Source organism: Tachyglossus aculeatus, chromosome 1, assembly GCF_015852505.1.
Source record: "Tachyglossus aculeatus isolate mTacAcu1 chromosome 1, mTacAcu1.pri, whole genome shotgun sequence".
NCBI classification, from domain to species: Eukaryota; Metazoa; Chordata; class Mammalia; order Monotremata; family Tachyglossidae; genus Tachyglossus; species Tachyglossus aculeatus.
This window is the reverse complement of record NC_052066.1, coordinates 49,401,807-49,409,234: the sequence shown is the minus strand read 5'-3', so window position 1 is coordinate 49,409,234 and position 7,428 is coordinate 49,401,807. Positions and strand designations below refer to the sequence as shown.

Below are 7,428 nucleotides of genomic sequence, written 5' to 3'. Positions count from 1 at the left end.
TTTCTTGAACTTTTACTATGTGCAGAACACTGTACTATGTGCTTGGTAGAGTAGAATACAACAGACCTAGCAGACATGTTCCCTGCCCAAACTGAGCTTACAGTCTAGACAACCTAATACCAAGGGTGGCAACCATCTGAGGCAGTAACCCAATGTTACAAGAATAATAATAATAATAATAATGGCATTTATTAAGCGCTTACTATGTGCAAAGCACTGTTCTAGGCGCTGGAAGAAGAAACAAATCAGAACCTCTCCAGTGAAAATCACAGCGGGGCTCTGCATTAGTCGGAGATAAATACCTGAACTGGTATAATTAACACCCGCAGTTTATTAGTAAAGTCATCAACTCACAAGTGGGTCTCATTTAATAAACTATAACTAAAGCAGGCTTGGGTGAGGAAATATTCTATGCAGCAGGGAATCAGGTAGTAGAAAACAATTACTCAAAGAAATACATATGTCTATACTGCTATAGATCTACATATACACACACACACAACCCAGTGGAATGCTATAAATTTTAAAATGTGTCACACACAACCCTGTTGCCTGCTGTAGATTTTAAAGTATGTGATGTAGTAAGAACAATATGTTGCCAACTTGTACTTCCCAAGCACTTAGTACAGTGCTCTGCACACAGTAAGCGCTCAATAAATACGATTGATTGATTGGTTGATTGAAGAACAACATTCCCTCTCAGGGTTGCAACTGGAGAGTTTCCAGTACTCCACCTGTCTCGGCTACGGGAGGGAGAGTCAAGCAGAGGCATAACCGTTCCATTCTTAGCTTGGGCAGTGGCTAGCGAGTGGAAGGCAATCGGCTACAAGTCAAAACTCAACTGTGCTGGGCAGCAGCGTCATGGGAGAGAGTCGAGGGTAGAGACTTGGGTTTACTGCATGGAAGGAGGCAATGGTAAACCACTTCTGGATTTTTACCAAGAAAGCTCTATAGATACACTACCGGAACGATTGCAGGTTGGAGAAGCAGCATGGCTCAGTAGACAGAGCCCGGGCTTTGGAGTCAGAGGTCATGGGTTCAAATCCCGGCTCTGCCACTTGTCAGCTGTGTGACTTTGGGCAAGGCTGGCCATCACCTGGCCCCCTCCTACCTCACCTCCCTTCTCTCCTTCTACTGCCCAGCCCGTACCCTCCGCTCCTCCACCGCTAATCTCCTCACTGTACCTCGCTCTCGCCTGTCCCGCCGTCGACCCCCGGCCCACGTCATCCCCCGGGCCTGGAATGGCCTCCCTCTGCCCATCCGCCAAGCTAGCTCTCTTCCTCCCTTCAAGGCCCTACTGAGAGCTCACCTCCTCCAGGAGGCCTTCCCAGACTGAGCCCCTTCCTTCCTCTCCCCCTCGTCCCCCTCTCCATCCCCCCCATCATACCTCCTTCCCTTTCCCACAGCACCTGTATATATGTATATATATTTGTACGTATTAATTGCTCTATTTATTTATTTATTTTACTTCTACATATCTATTCTATTTATTTTATTTTGTTAGTATGTTTGGTTTTGTTCTCTGTCTCCCCCTTTTAGACTGTGAGCCCACTGTTGGGTAGGGACTGTCTCTATATGTTGCCAACTTGTACTTCCCAAGTGCTTAGTACAGTGCTCTGCACACAGTAAGCGCTCAATAAATACGATTGATTGATTGATTGATTGATTCTCTGGGCCTCAGTGACCTCATCTGGAAAATGGAGATGAAGACTGTTAACCCCCCGTGGGACAACCTGATCACCTTGTAACCTCCCCAGTGCTTAGAACAGTGCTTTGCACATAGGAAGTGCTTAATAAAATGCCATCATCATCATCATCAGATGGAAGTGGGACATTCTGGGAGAGATGTATCCATGACGTCTCTAAGGGTCGGAGATGACTAAAAAGCATGAGACAACAACAACAAGAACAGCACGTCCCTCGCAAATAGCTACAGCCAAAGCCAGGATTTGCCTAGTCACCCTGTGGCCCCCTTAGAAGCGGTCGAAAACAGGAGGCCAGGAGCAAAGCATCAAGTTTTTTGTTGATCCAACAGAGGCATGCATTCAGAAATGTACAAAATACGCCACTTATGACCAACCAGAAATCTAGGCGTATGGCTTAGCAGAAAGAGCTTGAAGCTGGATGTCAGCAGACATCTAGTTTCTATCCAACCCTGCTTGCTGTAGGACCTTGGGCTAATCACTTACCTCCTTGAACCCTCAGGTTCCTCATCTGTAAAATGGGACTAAGCTATCCATCTTCCCCATCTCTTAGATGGTGATTCGTAAGTGACTCAGACTTGTCTGCCTTAATCAATCTACTGGTCATGTTTATTGAGCACTTACTGTGTGCAGAGCACTGCACTAAACACTGGGGAAGGTACAATACAACAGAGTTGGTAGACATGTTCCTGATTATGTTGTGTCTACTTTGTAAGCTACTTGTGGACCAGAATTGTGTTTGTGTAGGAAAGGAATTGTGTAGACACAATTCTACCTACTCTACTGTAATTTACTCTCCCAAGTGATTAGTACATTGCCCTGCACACAGTAAACACTCACTTGTCTGCTGTGTGACCTTGGTCAAGTCACTTCACTTCTCTGTGCCTCATTTACCTCATCTGTAAAATGGGGATTAAGACTGTGAACCGTATTTGGGGACAGAGACTATATCCAACCTGATTAACATGTATCTAGCCCAGCACTTAGTACAGTGTCTGGCATATAACCATATAGCAAATACCACAATCATCATCATCATCACTAATTAATTGATCTCTCTCAGCACTTGGCACATAGTGAGTGGGTAGGAAATAACATAATACATTATTAGGCTTGAAACTATTGTTTCAAGAGATTGACACTAGGCCAGTTTAGCTCCCTATCTATTGAACGAAGTTTAAATCTAAAACGACAATTTTATATTCATTTTATATTTTCAGATCAGTGATCAATCAAAGTGAAAAGATGAGTTGACCAAGATCCCTTTGCCCTCCAGACATCCGCCAAACTAGCTCTCTTCCTCCCTTCAAAGCCCTACTGAGAGCTCACCTCCTCCAGGAGGTCTTCCCAGACTGAGTCCCCTTTTTTCTCTCCTCCTCCCCATCCCCCCGACCTCCTTCCCCTCCCCACAGCACTTGTATATATTTGTACAGATTTATTACTCTATTTTACTTATACATATTTACTATTCTGTTTATTTTGTTAAGGATGTGCATATAGCTATAATTATATTTATTCTGACAGTTTTGACACCTGTCTATATGTTTTGTTTTGTTGTCTGCCTCCCCCTTCCAGACTGTGAGCCCACTGTTGGGTAGGGACTGTCTCTATATGTCGCCGACTTGTACTTCCCAAGTGCTTAGTACAGTGCTCTGCACACAGTAAGAGCTCAGTAAATATGATTGAATAAATGAATGAATGAAAAGACCACACGGGTCACGGCAAACCAAATTCCTGAACAGACCAAAGGCCAAAGTCAAGATATAATCAATACTACAAAATGGAAAGGGGACCAAAGTAGGCTGAATAAATGAAGGCTAAAATGTATAGATTATCTGTAAGATGCCCTGTAAGCTCTTCAAGGGCAGGCATCATGCCTACCAACTCTATTTTATTCAATAAATATCACTGATTAATTGATTGACTGTGAGGCTTGATTGCATTGTGGGCAGGGAATGTTTATTGTTGTATTTTACTCTCCCAATCACTTAGTGTAGTGCTCTGCACACAGAAAGCTCTCAATAAACACGATTGAATGAATGAATGAATGAATGAAAAGTCACACCATAAGGTTGCCCTAAGGCTAAGGGGAAGAGCACATGGAAAAGGTTTTATACTGAAGAAGACTGTGTTACTTATCCTAGCTTCCAGTTTACTCCGGGTACATTTTAAGCAGAGGGATAGCAACCTTACCATAGAAATATCTGTTTCTAGCTCAGTCCCAACCAGGAGCAGATAAGAAGCCACCATCATGGGTGCTAAGCAGCACCACATCTGAGATATTTAATAATAATATCTTTATCTAATAATAATAACCTCCTCCTCCTCCCCCTCCATCCCCCCAACCTTACCTCCTTCCCTTCCCCTCAGCACCTGTATATATGTATATATGTTTGTACATATTTATTACTCTATTTATTTATTTATTTTACTTGTACATATCTATTCTATTTATTTTATTTTGTTAATCTGTTTTATTTTGTTCTCTGTCTCCCCCTTCTAGACTGTGAGCCCACTGTTGGGTAGGGACCGTCTCTATATGTTGCCAACTTGTACTTCCCAAGTGCTTAGTACAGTGCTCTGCACACAGTAAACTCTCAATAAATATGATTGATTGATTGATTATATTTAATAATAATAATCTTCTAGACTGTGAGCCCACTGTTGGGTAGGCCCCGTGTCTATATGTTGCCAACTTGTACTTCCCAAGCGCTTAGTACAGTGCTCTGCACACAGTAAGCACTCAATAAATGCGATTGAATGAATAATAATAGTAATAATAATGATGGCCTACCTTACTATATGCAAAGCACTGTTCTAATCGCTGGGGAAGATACAAGGTGATCAGCCTGGATTTGAACCCATGACCTCTGACTCCAAAGCCCAGGCTCTTTCCAATGAGCCACGCTGCTTCTCTGTACGGGAGGCACTGTACTTAGTGTCTGGGGAGGAACACACAATGGAGTTGTTAGGCAGCAATCCCTGCCCACAAGGAGTTTACGACCTACAGAAATCCAGAGGACAGACTCTGGCTCTGTACTTCCCAAACGCTTTGTACTTCCCAAGCGCTTAGTACAATGCTCCGCACACAGTAAGTGCTCAATGAATACGATTGATGATGATGATGATGATTTATTTATTTTACTTGTACCTATCTATTCTATTTATTTTGTTAGTATGTTTGGTTCTGTTTTCTGTCTCCACCTTCTAGACTGTGAGCCCACTGTTGGGTAGGGACTGTCTCTATATGTTGCCAGCTTGTACTTCCCAAGCGCTTAGTACAGTGCTCTGCACACAGTAAGTGCTCAATAAATACGATTGATTGACTGATTGATTGATTTGAGGAGGGGAGTAACATGCCCAGAGAGTTTCTGTACAGAGATAATCCAGACAGCAGAGTGAAGTATAGACTGAAGTGGGGAGAGACAGGAGGAGCCTGGAACCCCCTCCCTCCTCAAATTTGACCAACAATTACTTTTCCCCCATTCAAAGCCTTATATATCTCCTCCAGGAAGCCTTCCCTGACTAAGCCCCCCCTCTCATCTTCTCACACTCCCTTCTGCCTCGCCCTGACTTGCTCCCTTCATTCTTTCCCCCTCTCAGCCCCACAGCTCTTATGTACATATCAATAATTAATTTATTCATATTAATCAATCAATCAATCAATCGTATTTATTGAGCGCTTACTATGTGCAGAGCACTGTACTAAGCGCTTGGGAAGTACAAATTGGCATCACATAGAGACAGTCCCTACCTAACAGTGGGCTCACAGTCTAAAAGGGGAGTCTAAAAGGGGAATATTAATAAAGTCTCCACCCCCTCTACAGTGTAAGCTCATTGTGGCAAGGAATATATCTGCTTATTCTTGTATAGTAATCTCCCAAGTGCTTAGTACAGTGTTTTGCCCACAGTAAGCACTCAACAAATATGATTGAATGAATAAATGGCTGTCTCCCCCTCCAGGCTGTACACTTATTTTGGGTGGGGAATATGTCTGTTTATTGTTATATTGTACTCCCCCAAGTGCTTAATTCTTCATTCATTCAATCTTATTTATTGAGCGCCTTCTGTGTGCAGAGCACTGTACCAAGTGCTTGGGAAGTACAAGTTGGCAACATATAGAGATGGTTCCTACCCAACAGTGGGCTCACAGTCTAGAAGGGGGAGACAGAGCACTTAATCCAGTGCTCTGCACACAGTAAGCACTCGATAAATACCACTGACTGACTGATTGCTCATGCACATGCTTTTAATGCAGCATGGCTGGAGATATATTTCTTGGGCCTAGATTTGAGGTCAAGCAAGAAAACAGGATAGTGCTGGAAGCATTGAAAGACATGCTGAACTCATGTAGAATGATTCAAGTAAGACTGCTTATGTGTGCTGCAATGGGTCAAAGAAAAGAAGCGTAACACAGGCATTAAATATGTGTAGTGTTAATGCTACATTTTTAGATTTCAGATTTGTTGTGTACTGAATGTCTTCTATGTTCTAATTGTCTACTTGTCATAACCTATTAAGAGTTATTAACAGGTTTCCTAAAACCTCTGGAGCCTATAGAAATAAGCATTTTCAATATTTATTCAGTTCTAGAATTCTGACACTCTAATTCTGACTTTATAAAAATCTACACCTTGTTACAATCAGGTATTAGGAGACTATACATTCAGCTGTTTTGTTTCATTTATTTCAACTGCATTCGCACTAGCGAGGTAAACAGAAATGCCACCTAAAAGGAAAATTCAGAAGAGAGAGCAGCCACGTGAGCCTGTCAACCCATCCCGCGCAAGCCGTTTGATATGTATTATGGCAGCTGTCACTCGCAGCCGCAGAAAGTGATCATCAAGGCAAACTGTGTGGTGGCCCTTGATGAAGTATTTCCCAAGGACCGAAATGGGTTCAGTTGAAATGGTCATTACTTCAAAGCCAACATCATCTTAAAGAAAAAGAAGTGGAGAGGAATAATGGAAGGTGTGATTTAAAGCTCTTCTAGAGATGTGAGGAAGCTAGTGAATGGCCTCATTTCACCCCTCCAGTATAATGGTCCCTTTAAATCCTTGAAAAGGGGAACTCCTTCACCCACCCCGCCCCCCGCCACCACTCCGTCGCAGACATTAAAACTACAGCAATATTGACATTCACGCTCCTTCTCTACCATAAATTCTCTCCCCTTTTCCAGGAGGAATCTTGAATTCCTCCTTACCTACACAGCAAAGTGAGCTTTCATTTTCTTCTGTTTCATCATCACCCAAGGCTGTGCCCCTTGACAAATTGATTGCTGTGCGGGTCCAGCATTCCGATCCCATCGGGGATGTGGGAAGGGAGTATAGGAAGTCTTTTGATTAAACACAAGAAATGATGGCATTTCTAACCAGTGTTGAGCTGTCATCATTAGGACCTACTCTCGTTTCCAGGGTCTGTATTTCTTTCTAGGTTGCGTCTGACTCAAAATGTCTTTCTCCCCGCGGGACCCCTGTGGAACAGAAACGTTATCTAGCCACCTGGGCTCCTGGATTCACAAAGATACAGGTGAAATGAATAAAGATGTTAGTCCTCTTGTCACAAATCGCCCTGCTTTCTCCCTGGCGCTTGTGCCACATTTCTTTCTTTTTTTGGCTTCTTGGACTCCTTTCCCTGTTACCATAGCCAGAGACAAGATGGGAGTGCAAACGCACCAAAATCAAGCAACCAATTATATTGTTCATTGCAGGCAGGAAACGTGTCT

The 7,428-nt window shown here is 43.0% G+C and overlaps 1 non-coding gene across 1 annotated transcript; it reads left to right on the top strand.

The window, feature by feature from the left end:
• Window positions 1-693: 693 nt before the first annotated feature.
• On the top strand, window positions 694-831 carry LOC119935226. The gene has a single exon (XR_005453118.1). It is a non-coding gene; the product is annotated as a small nucleolar RNA SNORA7 (small nucleolar RNA).
• Window positions 832-7,428: the final 6,597 nt, after the last annotated feature.